Source organism: Miscanthus floridulus, chromosome 15 (genome assembly GCF_019320115.1).
Source record: "Miscanthus floridulus cultivar M001 chromosome 15, ASM1932011v1, whole genome shotgun sequence".
NCBI lineage: Eukaryota > Viridiplantae > Streptophyta > Magnoliopsida > Poales > Poaceae > Miscanthus > Miscanthus floridulus.
This window is the reverse complement of record NC_089594.1, coordinates 18,796,882-18,812,143: the sequence shown is the minus strand read 5'-3', so window position 1 is coordinate 18,812,143 and position 15,262 is coordinate 18,796,882. Positions and strand designations below refer to the sequence as shown.

Here is a 15,262-nt window from a genome sequence, read left to right as displayed (position 1 = left end):
AAGTGGACATTCTTGCCAAGGGTATCACACCAGAATCACTCAATTGGCCCAAACGCACGAAGAATTGTTTTTTCGCTCATGGGGGAAGACTGGACCTAGAGACCGGGAAGATGGTTCATGGCCCAAAACTCAAAAGAGCAACACAAAGATTTTCTTATGCTCTACAAGCTAAAACTATTGGTACGTTCAGGCCCAATAGAGAGAAGGATGAACTGACATATGCCCTTGGGACCGCTGAACACAGTGGCCGAACGAGAGGTTTAGGATGGAACATTTCTTGGGAGCATGGTTTCCCTGACGACAGAGATACCTACAGAAGCCGGCAGAGAAGGAAGGATGAGGATGCAGCACGGATCAGCAGGTTGGAGGAATTGGTTCGTGAGTCACGGGAGGCGTTGCTTCAAGCACAGGAACGCGAAAAAGACATGCAAGCTAGAATGTAGGACGAAATCATAAAGCAAGTGCAAATAGCAATGAGTGCCCAAAGGCAGGCATCAGATCCAGGAATCAACATTAATATTAGCCCCCCTGATTAGTTGAAAAGCAGCTGCGCTTCCACGGAGTTGCCAAATCAAGATGACGCAATGCTATGTTTCCCCGTGGATGACATCACTGCACCGTTTACATTATGTGAGCTACATATTCCAAAAGAGAATGCCACAATCATGGTGGCTCTCGGTGTTTTTTCTCCTCCAGATCCTACCAAGACACCAAGAATCCATGGGGCAATAATACCACCTGGATATGTTAGCGTCTCAGTGGATAGAGTTAACAAAGGTTTTAGTGATCTGCCTCTTGACATTCCAGGAGGTGATGGGGAGAAGACTCTAGGAGAAGCAGAGAAGACATTCATACTATGGCGCAAGCGCTACATCATTATTCCCGGGGTCTCTAGTCCACCGTCGCTTCCTCAACTGCCAGACAATAGGTGCGGACAAAAGTGAACGAAACAAAATTTTCACAAATTTTCTATTGACATGCATGATTAACAATAACAATTTCTTATACCTAATTATTCTTTTTTGTAATCACACAGCAGGGCCTCCACCAACCTAAGTCCAATTATTCAATCTCCAGATCATCATAGTGCTCCGGGCAATGATTATGCAACGCCGCCACCGCCGCCACCTCCAAGGAGGTCTCCAACGCCTCCAAGGAGGTCTCCAACGGCTGCCCCGCCTCCCTTGATGATCAAGAAGCAGCCAACTCCTAAGAGGTCTGCCCCGCAAACGAAGCTGTTGGCCCACTAGCCGGCAAAGAAGAAAGCCTCCTCTAATCCAGTTATTCCCCAAAAACTGTCTTACGAGAAAAGTGAAAAGGAATTAAAGGATGCAGTACAAAAAGATGTGAAAAGTTTCTTCGAAAACGTAAGAAAGCAACGAGAAGTGAGGGAGAACCCAGAGAAACCGTACTTCTACCTGGCTCCAGATCTTCTAAGAAAGAAGGTGGACCAGAAAAAGCGGGAATCTCAAAAGACTCGGCCAAAATCAGACTACGACCGCTCTCTCACCAAGTCATTTGAGGCGGTGCAGAAAAAGACTAGAGCAGGGAAAGGTGTTGCACAACTCGGACAACAATCAGTCCCCCCTCTTGTCATTCATAATGAATATGGTTCAAACTTAGACTTACCGGACGTCGATTTTGAGGAACTGGTTCAGTTTTACAAGGATACTGGTTTGGACCTTACCCAAGTGCTCGCTGAAGGACTATCTGCTCCGAAAGTGGATCCTTAGAAGAAATTTGAACATGGAAAGAGTCTATACAACCCTGAGGCCTTAGGTGAACTGGGTATGCAAATACATCTACTAAACAAGTGGTACATGACGGCGTATAAACGGGGAGAGAACTTTGTTTCTGTCAGAATTAGAAACCAACATTACTTCCGTGGCGATGACGTTATATATGTCGAGTTTGGAGAATTACACCAACTATGCCACCTGGACTCTCTCGACAAAAGTCTCATTAGCTACTATTGTCTGTAAGTGTGATTATTTTCTACTATTAAAGTGTATATATATAAAGCTACATGTATATATATAAATTATATATCCTCACACTATATTTTTATATATGCAGATATGAGATGACAGAACTCAGAAAGAGACAGGATAATGATGTTGGTTTCGTTGATCCAAATGTCGTATTCAAACACCCTGATCCCCCGCCTGGATGGAAAGCTGAACTCGAGAAAAATCTCATAAGGTTCTTAGTGAACCAACAAAACAAGGACATACTCTTCCCCTACAACTTCAAGTGAGTGTTAAATAATTAATGTCGATCATATGGACATTTGTTCAATTATTTGCTTACTAGCTAAGCTATCTCCCATATATACATATGTTGACTCTAGTTAATGTCGATCATATTTGTGTATAAAAACATATGCAGCAATCACTGGATATTGATGGTCATCGATATGGCCAATAGTCGGTTGAGGATCTTAGACTCGTTAAGAAAAGAGCAAACAGAGTACCAAGACATGATAGATATTATCCAAGGATAATTTGGTCTCTCTAGCAACTATATATACCCCGATCTCTTAACTGCAACAATTATTAAAGGCCAAAATATTTTTTTATTGGGCGCAGTGTTTGGAAAAGTTTCATTGAGGAACACCACATGAAACATTGCAAAGCGCCACTGGATGTAATCGCACACAAAGTAAGTACTAGCTACATTTATATATATATAATTCAATTAACACCATGCATGCTTTCAATTCACCGAATCTTTTTTCTCGTAAAAGTGGGTTCTGAGGCAAGAACAGGGGAACAACTACTGTGGATACTATGTTTGCGAGTTCATCATGGCGTACTCAAAAAGAACTCCTGAAGAGAACCTCAAAGTACGTTATATAAATATATTCATATATTCACAATTTCTTTTATTGCCCATATATATATAAGTAATCACGTGACCAATATATATATATATATTAATACTTTTCCTTTAACTTTTATGAAGACTCTATGGTCGAAGGAAAAAGTCATATGACGTGACCAACCGAAAGCAATTCAAGAGACCATAGCAGGATTTCTTAATGACCAGGTCTTAAACCCCGCCGGCGAGTTCTACAATGACGTGAACGAAATATGGAAGCCAAACCAGATGGAGTGAATTTGTTATCCCAAGGATATGATAGAATATACAATGCAAGCTTTATTTGTAATATATATATATATATATACATATTATATGTACATAAAATAACGATATATGTATATGCATGTAATATATACATTAGTTTCATACTTTAGTTTGTACAAAATGTTCGAACATTATAAACGTGTAGAATACGTATATTATTAGCAGCGTAGAATGCGTATTCGAAAACCTATTCGAAAACCAAAACGAATCATCAATTGAAAATAGAAACAAAAAAAAATAAAACCTTTAGTCCCGGTTGGTTATAACAACCGGGACTAAAGGTCCACCTTTAGTCCCGATTGATAATAATACCAACTGGGGCTAAAGCGTCGGCCCACGTGGCCAGGCCGGAGGCCTCTTTAGCCACGGTTGGTATTACCAACCGGGACGCAAAACCGGGACTAAAGGAGGGGCCCTTTAGTCCCGGATTCGTGCTCCCGGTTCCAAAACCGGCACTGAAGGGGGTTGAGAACCGGGAGTACAATCCGTTTCTCTACTAATGCTACTAATATTTGGTTTCCGATCCTAGCCTTGGCACTAAGGTTATTCTTCTTTTGTTTTGTTTTTGTAATTCCCCATCAGAGACGCGGGTAGCTAAAATGCGTCCCTGGTAAGACCCTCCTGAGACATGTTTTAGCTATCCGCGCGCGTCTCTGATGACCCTTCTTCAAAGGCACATTTTGTTTAAGACGTGTCTCTGATGGGAGTCATCAGAGACGCGTAATACACGTCTGTGAGATCTTGATGTCACAGACGCCAATTCTCTAGGGCATTTTTACACGTGTATTGTGACATTAGGGGCGCCAGCAAAAGTTATTGAAGTAGGAACTGTCATATCAATGTCCATACATGATAATTAATGTTATATGAAGCACACATCACAATTTGTTAATTATCTATAAAAGGCTACATAAGCTGCTACATATACAGCTTGTACGTAAGTGACAAATAAATAATATATATTCAATTCTATATATATATATATATATATATATATATATATATATATCAGTTTAAAACATGCAGTATCAAATATGGAACCTAGCTTTGTAGATCTTGAGGCAAGGAACTCAGCTAGCAGTGCAAACTTATTTAAAAACGGACACCTGAGGAGTGAGTAATGGTCATTTATTTAGAGAAAAAAAATGTAACCATTTTCCCACTGACACCAGAAAGGACACGTGGTAGAAAACTATTAACTGCCGACGGTTGGAGCATGATGGGCTGTCGTCGGCGGGTCGCCCGCTCGCTTCTCGTAGGACCCATCAATCAGGGATGCAAGCCCGCCGGCGGCTTCTTAAGAGTGGGGTATGGTAGGGCTGTACGTCGAGCGGCGGGTATAGCTCCCCCCGGGGTACCGGTTAGGGCCGATAAAGTAAGAGCGGGGTGTCGGAGGACCGGTTCCCGGGGGACGATCTGCGTTAACAAAAGATGGCGCAACAATCTTCTTAATTAAACTACTCATATATAATACTATACATTCCTTTTTCTGTGGATGTGCTATAAGCAAGTTAAAAATATTCCTTTTCTAACTATATATGTAGTTTCTTATTAAATACCTCTTGTTTCCTTAATGTACGTTACAATTTATATGACTTAGTATATTTTGTTAATCCGCCACGTACTATACATGGATTAAGAGATAGCCCTTCGAGTTTAATAAAGATATATAGCAGCAGACACAGTTGTCATCGTTGAAATAAACATATAATCGTCTAGTCTAACTCATTATTAGTTTAATTTAATGCTTTAAGGTTTGCCATTGAAAGAATTATATAATTATGAAATTTCCATGGGGGCTACCTAGTAACTCCTATAGGTAGCCAAAGAATGAAGTCGATGAGGGCCGGGCTTTTGATTTACTATAATGAAAATATTTTCCTACAAAAATGCAGCAACGAACTAATGCAAATAGTTATACCCGCACCCGCACCATGTGTGCATGGGTAATGGATGTTGCCCTGATTTGGGTGGCCGTGGACACTTACTATGGCCGCTGCTTCCGCTGCTTCCGGTGCTTCCTGATTCGCCTTCGGTAGCCGTTGCCAGCAGGAAGACGAGGCTGCCGCCGCTGCCGTCGTCGCTGCAAACCACAAGAAGCAGCAGCAAAACTACACCAAGGACAACGGGCGACCTCGTCCAAGCATGGTAGTTGCTGCTGGTCGACATGTTGTATGCCTCCAAGAGCTATATTTCGATCGAGAAAAATACTAGTAGTACCACAGATGAGCGCACGATTTGCTAGCAGCATGGCTCCGCGCCCTTAAATTAGCAATGCCTCCACTCATGCAGACGAGAGTGGACGACTTTGACTGCGCTTTTTTGTGTGCCCGATAATATGCTTATGGATGGAAATGGATCGGGTCGATCCGACCCATAAAAATAAGGCCAAACTGAAGGTTTCCCTCCCACCCATATCCTGAAACCCTAGCCTCTCACCGCCGCCCTCAACTTGCCCTGAACAGACACTCGGCTACAATTTGACCACGAATGAGGAGACTATATTTAATTATTTTACATTTGCAGGACAGTCGTCGTCTCGCTGTTTATTTGCTCCTACGTACGACCAGGGGCGGAGCCAGAATTTGAGCACAGAGAGGGCGCTATTTAAGCCGATAACAATCATACATGATGAAATATATATACAAAGAGAACGTTGACAATAACCAAATAAATGTTTATTTTACAATACAAAAGAAGGCTAAAAAACAAAATACTAAATATTATAAAGAAAATAGGAACAAAATTTAATTAGACCTTGGTGTCTAAGCTTCACCGGTCAATCTAAACCTAGACAAAAAAGAATCACGGTAATAATAAAAACAAAGGAGATGAGATGAGAAGATAAAAAGGAAGAATAATCCTTAATGAAATAGATGTCATTGAGATAAATGCGGAGGAAGAATAAACAAGAAAAACACTGACTATATTTATTAACTACACTACTAGAGGCCGCGGCTTTGCCGAGTGTTTTTACACTTGGCAAAGAGCCCTTTGCACTCGGCAAAGGCTTTGCCGAGTGTAGCACTCGGCAAACTCCGCTCGGCAAAAATTTTCTTGGCAAAGGGTCTTTGCCGAGTGCTTTTTATCCGGGCACTCGGCAAAATAAACAAAAATTTTGCCGAGTGCTTGGGGCAGCACTCGGCAAAATATTTTCGGCCGTTGCGGCGTCGGCTGTTAACGGTTATTTTGCCGAGTGCCCGACCCAGCAGTCGGCAAATTTTTTTTTTAAATTACTTTGCCGAGTGCCCCAGCCCAAGCACTCGGCAAAGTTTTTTTTTTATTTTTTTTAAAAAGTACTTTGCCGAGTGCCCCTGCCCAGGCACTCGGCAAAGTTTTTTTTTATTTTTTTTTTAAAAATTACTTTGCCGAGTGCCCCTGCCCAGGCACTCGGCAAAGTTTTTTTTTATTTTTTTTAAATAATTTCTTTGCCGAGTGCCCCTGTTTAGGCACTCGGTAAAGAATTTTTGAATTTTTTTAAAAAAAATACTTTGCCAAGTGCCGCGTCAAGGCACTCGGCAAAGAAATTTTATATTTTTTTTGAAAAATCTTTGGCAAGTGCCTTGCCCATGGCACTCGGCAAAGACCCCGAGAATTGCAATTTTTTTTACATTCCATTGTAACAGACAATATATATATATAAATATAAATATATATATATATATATATACATCAATCATCACATCTATATCACCAACATGCATTATATATCACAAGCACACGCATATTTAATAAATCCATCGAAAATCCATCACAAATGCACCAAAGTTCAACATCACAAGTTTATTATTACAAGTTCAACATCACAAAGTTCAACATCCCTACTGCGGCGATGGAGACTGCAGGTGTGGCCCCCGGACTGAGGTGAAGGACCGAACTGCGGCGAAGGGTTGACGCGATCAGCCGTCGGTGACACGGTAGCGGGATTGTTTGAACCCGCTGACGGAGGCTGCACAAAATAGAAGAGATTGCATGTGTTAGACTCAAAATTGAAAATTTCGGCAGCACCTCCCCTGCACGGGGAGGTTTCCAACCTGCAAGAAACAATGGCATGAAGGCCGACAATCACAACGGCACGAAGACCGACAATCCCAACGGCACAAAGGCCGAAAATCACAACGGCACGAAGGCCGACAATCCCAATGGCACGAATGCATTAAACTTTCATACTCATAGGAGTGAAGTGTCGAACCGGGGCTGGAGTTGGCAACTGCACTTGGACACCCGATGCTTGCCCGATGGTTTGCATGATCTGATACATGTCCGCCATCTGCTTCTTCGTGGCCTCTAGCTCTGTGGTCAGGTGCGCTTGCGTCTCCCTTGTCTCTGCCAGCTCAGCCTGCAGTGTTTCAATCACATGTTTCAGTATTGCAAATCTGATCAATGTGTGTAACGTTCAATGTACGACGAGTGAAAATAGAATTACCTGAAGTTCATCGACCCGCGACAGTGTTGGAGTAGGCCGTGCACGTATGGGAAGGCTTCTGGCCGTGCTCCGTGCCCTCACATCGGAGAGAGAGGGTGCAGAGCTCGAGGAGTCGGCGCCGTCTGCAATCCACAACCGCCCGTGCTTCCTGCCTTGCCCAAGCCTCACGATCACCTCTGTCTCAAGGGGCTCAGTGCTCAGATTGTGATCTGAGCCACGGAGCACCCTAACCGCCTCCTCGTAGTCTCTGACCTTAGCGTGGACGCTCGGGTCAGAGTAAGCCTGGGTAGTGGCATCCGGGTTGAAGACGACACCGGATTTCTCTGGGCCCATGTGGGACACAGCCCATGCCGCAAACTCCGACACCGGCATGTCCAGGTGTGCCACCTCCTGCGAGAAAGACGGCAAGATGATTAGAAATCAGGAAAAATTGAGCGTTAGAATAGATAAATGACATCTCGTACAGGTGCCCGCTTGAATGCGGGGAGGTTGCGGCTGCCTTGGTGGTGAGTTGGACCGGTCCTCAGTGCCCGCTTCCGCTTGCCTTGCTCGTGCTTTGCGATGTACGCCGGGTCAAGGTACCTGTCCACGATCCTCGACCATGCCGATCTATGCGACATGCACCACGAGGCCGACACCTACACATCATCAAGTGTTTGACATATAAGAAGATCAATTCTGGACCTACTAAATCTCAAAACGAATCAATATTATTCACCTACCTGAAGGTACTGCTCCTTGGTCAGCGCCACATTTCTTGCGCTGGTTTTGTTGAGGGGCTCTTTCTTGATGGACCTATAGTAGTCGACGTGGGCCTAGAGTCGTGCCTCGTGAATCATGTCATCGACGTACTTCTTACAGGCTCTATGTGCCGTCTGATCCGCCAGGGTCTCTCGACCTTCTTCAGCCTTGAAGTACCTCTGCATACAAACACGATGTATCCTTTCATTATTTCAATAAAAGACTTAACCAATGGAGGAGATGTATTGAGCTATGTTGTGAGACACTTACCCAAAAGTCCACCAAAACCCGCTCCTGCTTGTTGTCCAGCTCGTCATCCGAGCCGAGCTTGTACCTGTCCCACGACCAGGCCGGCTCCCACCTCCCCTCTTTCAAGTCCACAAGGCCGGGGAAGTGTTTCCTGCACAAACATCCCAGGACAGTAGCGGGGGTGCATGGGGGGTCAAGAGCACCCGACAGAACTAGCCAGCCCCTGCATAAGTGATTAAGAAAAATTATCAGTTTCTCTTTTGATTTTCAACGTATCATATGAAGTACTAGTGAGAACATCTATAGTTACTTACCTTCTTCCCACAGGACGAACCAGTGGGCGTCGGTTGGGAAGCGAAACCAGAGGAAGGCTTGTGGGACCTTGCAGGTAGGGAGCCGACTGAGCAGAACTGTCCTCCGTCTGCTGAGTCCCCTCGTCCCCCGATGGAGTGTCTGTGGTCGTGCCCGTGGCCACCACGTGGTCCTCTGGGGTAGGAGACTGGTCCTCCGGCTGGTCGAGAGCCGAGGGAGGAGGCGGTCCCTCCTGGGGCGACCCCAGCCCCTCCCCCTCCCCCTTCCCCTCGCCTCCATCAGGAGGGCGTAGCCTTTGGTACACCGAGAGCACCTGCCTCGGTGAACGGTTGCCCACCATCTTTGTTCTGTCACCTGCAATGTACAAAGAATGAATAACAAGCGTCAGTACATACATGTGAAATAGTTCAAAATGAATAAACATAACAAAATTTAATAAAAAACATAGTATTACATGGTTTAGGAATAATCTTCATGATTGGGGTCATAGGTCTCATCATCACTATCAAAATTGTCTAGATGGGCAACACTATCCGAACGTTCTGTGTCTTCTTCATTGCCTTTGTCTAAATGGAATCGCTCAAGCATTTGAATGTCCTTCGGATTTAGCACTACATCTCCAGGGTCCTCATCATCAACCGTTTCATTGTCTACTTCCATGGCGGTCGTCACATCGGGTAAGACTATCTCAAAGCTCCCTTGCAGCCCATCTACTTGATAGAACTCTCCATCATATGTGTTTGTGTCGAAGGTGTAATCTTCATCGTTTGGAATAGGTAGTTTACCGTGCGAAGATACTTGGTGCACAATAGACCAACCCTTAAGATGGTCTTTGTCTTGGCACGCGTATGGCGTATGATACACCTGCATGGCCTGTTGAGCCACAATATAGACATCTTTTCCTTTATAGACGGAATCATGCCTAATCTCGACTAGCCCAAGATGAGGGGTCCATCTCGTTTGTCCAGGATCAAACCAGTGGCACTTGAATATGACAGGAGTAAGAGGTACCCGGCCCTCATATTCAAGTTCATAGATCTCCTCAATTATTCTGTAGTATTCGACGCCATTAGTGCCCGGCGTAAAAACTTGGCTATTGGTGGTTTTTCGACCGGGCCGAGTCTGCTCGTGTCTGGACGTGTGGAAGCGATAGGTTTGGCCTATCGCACAACATCGCTAGGTCCACTCTAGCCTTAGAGTTGTCCTTAGACTTGTTAGTGTCCATGAGCGTTGCCCAAAGTGCCTCGGCGATATTCTTTTCAGTGTGCATGACATCAATGTTATGGGGCAGTAGGAGGTCATCGAAATAGGGGAGCCTCATCAAGCTAGACTTATGAGTCCACATATGTTGCTCACCATATCCCACGAAACCACCATCTTCGTTGGGCATGAGAGCATCTATTTGAGCATGAACCTCCGGCCCAGTCCTCAAGCACGGTCTAGGGTCCATCACTTTGACACCTTTCGTAAAGCTCTTGATGTCTTCTCTGAATGGATGGTCAAGAGGGAGGAATTGACAATGTTTGTCGAACGACGAATACTTGCCACCCTTCTTCAACCATATGAACCTCACAGCTTCCTTGCATATTGGGCATGGGAACTTCCCCTAAACACACCAGGCGCACATTAACCCATACACTAGGAAGTCGTGCAGGGAGTAGTGGTACCAGACATGCATTTTGAAGCTAGTCTTCGTAGCTCGGTCGTATGTCCACACCCCTTTGACCCAAGCATCGATCAACTCATCTATCACAGGCTCTATGAAGACACCCATATTACTCCCCGGGTGTCCAGGGATTATCAACGATAGGAACACGGTATGCCGTTGAAAGGAGACGCCAGAGGGGAGATTCAGGGGGATGACGAACACGGGCCAACATGTGTATGGTGCAGCCATCATGCCATATGGATTGAACCCATCTGTTGCAAGCATGACACGTACATTACGAGCCTCCTCTGCTTTGAGAGGATGCCGTGAATTGAAGTACTTCCATGCATCAGCATCGGATGGATGTACCATCTTCTCAGGATTGTACTGTGTGCCGTTTTTGTGCCATGTCATCTGTTTCGCGGATTCCTTGGTCATGAATAGCCGTTGGAGCCTCGGCAGGAACGGAAGGTGTCGTAGGACTCTCATGGGGATCTTAAGCTGCCTCTTCTGGCCATCGCCTGAGTCTACCTCCATGTACCTGGAGGATTTACACTTCGGGCAGTACTTTGCATCCGCGTGTTCTTTCCTAAATAGGATGCACCCCTTTGGACACACATGTATCTTGTCATACAGCATCTTAAGTGCAAGAAGGAGCTTCTCTGACTCATACAAGTTCTTCGGCATAATGTGTGTCTTCGGTAGCATATCGCTCCACACGGCCACCATCTTGTCGAAGCCTTCTCGACTTAGGTTTAACTCGGCCTTCAACCCCATTACGCGACCAATGGCATCCAGCTGAGAAACATTAGTATGATTGTGAAGGGGTCTCTGTGCCGAGTCCAACATCAGGTAGAAGGCATCTGCGGTAGCCTCCATCTCTTCCTTGTCACGTCCTTCAGCGAACTGAGCTTGGTGCGTGTCATCCAGCATGTTTGCTACCCCAGCATCATTATCGAAAGCCTCGAGCCGTGGTCTCACCACCTCCTCCCTGATACGATCGGCTTCACCATGGTGGATCCACCGGTGGTTGCCCGGAGTAAATCCAAACATCACAATATGTTTACCCATGGTTAACCTATCTTTCCTTCTTCTGTTGTCACAACCGCTGCACGGACAAACCACTAGAGAATGGCCTCCAGCACTCTCGCCAAATGCATGCTATAAGAATTCTTCAACCTTGACTATAAACAGCAAGTCATAATCGTGCTCGTCTCTCCGGAGCGTGTACATCCACTCACGGTCCTCCATCCTTTAACAGACATATCAGCACATATGAGTCACCATCAATTGCATCTACGCGGTGTCCCTACTCTCTAATAGGTGAGGATAGGTCCTAATCCCACCCGTGGATCCGTAGATGAGGTTAGTTTCCATGCTCCGCTCCTATCTAAGATGGAATTTCGGCAGCACCTCCCCGCTGTTCTCCCGATACACGTCCTGCAAGGGAGAGTGTGTATCCGGAGAACAATAGGGGGTGATGCTGAAACACGGTCTCGGACCGGAGCGGACTATGGAAACTAACCCATCTACGCATCCGCGGGCTGTCCAAAAAACATGGACAATCCGAAACAGAAACGCTCGTAGATATGCAAAGACCTGCATAACTCCGACCGTATCTCTTTCGGACGGGAGACGCCTAACTAGGATCAGTGACCTAAGACCATGATACGGATAGAGGGGTTATACCTAGGGTGCAGGGGAGGTCAGGCTAGCGGGGCTGTGGCGAGTCAGTGCAGTGGCGCCGCGACGCGGTGCAGGTAGACCCGCAACGCTGACGAAGACAATCGGGGTCACCGAGGTCCCTCCGCGGGGGCCTCCTCCTGCATAAAAAGGCAATACATTAGTGACAATTGAAAATTTCGGCAGAACCTCCCCTGCACGGGGAGGTTTCAAAAACCTGCAAAAAAGATCGGCACGAAGGCCAACATCCACAAACAATGGCTTGATGGCCAAAAACCACATAAACAACTATTACTACTAACAAGGGCTCGATGGCCGACATCCATTGCACGATTTGAATAGAAAGGGAAGGGCGAACCTAGTGTGCTCGTCGACGGTGGGCGGAGTCGGGAGCGGGGCGCTGAGGGCACGGCACCGCCGCTAACGAGGCGTGGACAGCGGCCGATGCTCCTCCTCCCTTCTTCCTCCTCCCTTCTCCTCTCCACCTCCCTTCTCCATCTTCCTCCTCCCTTCTCCTCTCCTCCCTCCCTTCTTCCTTCTTCCTCCTCCCTTCTCCCTTCTTCCTCCTCTTCTCCCCTTCCCTTCTCTCCCTCCTCCCCTGCTCCTCCTACCTCCCCTGCTTCTACGGGAGGCGCGGCCAGGGAAGGGACAGCCGAGACACGGCCGCCGTTGCCGGAAATGGCCGGCCGGCACCAGCCAGCCACTTGTGGAGATGTCTGAGGTTTTGTTATCCGACGTCACAACTTGCCCGAAACCTTGTCAATTTTTTACCACAGCCTCCACATGCGATAACACGACGCCTCGACAAGTTTCGTGATTTTTGGACTTCGTTTGCATTTTATATAATTTAAAATCACATTTCTAGCAAGTACATCGACATGTTACGTCAACGAGATGCTCGAGATTTCATGTGAGTTCCTGGATACAGCCTAAACATACCCTAAATATCATGAGTATCAATTTTTGGATGACCAAAGTCCATTATTCCATGTACCTGCAGTTCAAATTTGAAATATCCCGAAAAATTCGACGAAACGAAATAAACTAATGAAATATATAAAAAAAAGTCAAAATTGCCCCAAATTTTAAAATTGAGTTTGAAATACTGTCACAAGGCCCTAGAAAAAAATTTGGGCCCAAAATAAAAAAAAATATTTTGCCGAGTGCCATGCGGGGCACTCGGCAAAATATGTTTTTTAAAAATAAAAAAAAATTTGCCGAGTGCCTGGGGCTGGCACTCGGCAAAATAAGTTTTTAAAAATAATAAAAAAATTTGCCGAGTGCCTGGGGCTGGCACTCGGCAAAATAAGTTTTTAAAAATAAAAAAAAAATTTGCCGAGTGCCAGCCGTTAGGCACTCGGCAAAATCTGACGACAGGTGGCCACCGTCACGGGCCGGCCACCTTTTGCTGAGTGGGATCTTTGCCGAGTGCCGCCGCACTCGGCAAAGCCCAGTTTTGCCGAGAGCCAGGCTTTACCGAGTGCCTAGCACTCGGCAAATCCACCTTTGCCGAGTGCTTTATTTTGCCGAGTGCGGCACTCGACAAAATATTGCTTTGCCGAGTGCCCCGATAAAAAGCACTCGGCAAAGTCTCAGCCACTCGGCAAAGTCCAGTTTTCCAGTAGTGCTAGCTAGTTATACGTGGACCGTGAGGCGCGCAGTGTTCCCATCTTTTTGCGTCGTCGCCGTGTATTGACCGGAACATCCGGGTGCGCTCGCCCCCTAGTGCTCTGCTGCTCGAGGCCTCGTCAAGTGGCGCACGCGGGCTCCGTTAGTTGTGCACCCCGATCAGTGGCGCTGCCGGCTTGTCAACGTCGGCATTCCATGGAGGACTTGTTTGACTCCGCTGATCCAACCAAGATGACACCACCAGTCCACCACCAGTGTCTTGTTAGCTTCCACGTCCTGGAAAATGGAGATCACTTTCTATGAACTTTTTGGTTGTTCCAAACAGTTTTGCTTGGCGCCACACTCGCTCCCAGGCGTTTGACAAAGGTGGTGCTGCCTTGGCGATCCAAACATCCCCTATGGGCTCCTTTGGATCAGTCATTCGCCATGGGGATTGGATGGAATTGAGGGTTCCACATGGGAAATTAAATATAATGGGTGTTTCCAAAGAAGCACATAAGTTTGTTTTTTCTGCTGTTATTGCCTATGTACATAGGTCATGCTATAAGTGGATTGCATGTTGTGGAGAGAAATTTCAGTTAAGGGTGATATATATTGCTATAGTTGCAAGGAATCTAGTCATATTGCCGTTAAATGTAGGGGGCTCTAGGTGCTAGCGCCTAAAGAAGAACCAGGAGCGCTAGCGCCTGAAGGAGAAGACTGAAGCATAGGGCAAGAATCCCTAGGAGAACCATACATTTTGTATCCCCATGGCCCTCCGGGGTTTAAGGCGGGACATGGGCTCCTATAGAAAGGATCGGATCCCAATGGATCAAACCGTAGACTAGCATAGCACAGCGCTACCCTTTACATCTCGATCGCTCTTTCTCCATTGTAATAAGTCGATTGAGCATTCCAAACATGAAGAACACTACTGTTGGACGTTGGACTTAGACACCCGAACCATGATAAACTGCTTGTGTTTTGAGTGCCCAAGCCATCGGAGGTACACACATCGACCCACGTCGAACAACCCGATTATTGTGGTGTGTACTGTTTGCTTGTCTTATAATACGTACTTTTCAGCTTGTTTTTTCAGCCAGAACAATGTTTTTCTCTCACAACAAATCAACCGAAACAGTGTTTTGGCTTGTTTTTTCAGCGAAGCGAGCGGGGATAGACGTGGTGGGGAGCTGGGACGCTAGGCCCATGAGCCAAGAGTGTCGTAGCACGTTTACATTCTAACAACATTCATACTAACATTATTATTACAATATTTTTTAGTGTAACGCACGGGTATTTATTTATTAAATAATAAAAATGATAAAGACGATTTTCTGGTACATCTATATGCAGGACGACCTAGACGTGTCCTGGCCGGGGGCCTCGATGGATCATGGGCGCCCGCGATTCCCTTTCATAGCAGCGTACGAGATACTCCTATGACT

The 15,262-nt window shown here is 45.9% G+C and overlaps 1 long non-coding RNA gene and 1 pseudogene across 2 annotated transcripts; both read right to left on the bottom strand.

Annotated features, from left to right (window-relative positions):
* Window positions 1-263: 263 nt before the first annotated feature.
* Window positions 264-5,567, bottom strand: LOC136508783 (uncharacterized). Of its 2 annotated transcripts, XR_010772120.1 has the most exons (4): window positions 5,136-5,567; window positions 3,435-4,563; window positions 1,009-3,391; window positions 264-914 (listed from the first exon to the last, which is right to left on the bottom strand). It is a non-coding gene; the product is annotated as an uncharacterized lncRNA (long non-coding RNA). The 2 variants fall into 2 exon arrangements; XR_010772119.1 differs by having other exon boundaries at window positions 264-3,391; window positions 5,136-5,554.
* Window positions 5,568-8,775: 3,208 nt separating this feature from the next.
* LOC136507125 (uncharacterized) lies at window positions 8,776-11,774 on the bottom strand (annotated as a pseudogene).
* Window positions 11,775-15,262: the final 3,488 nt, after the last annotated feature.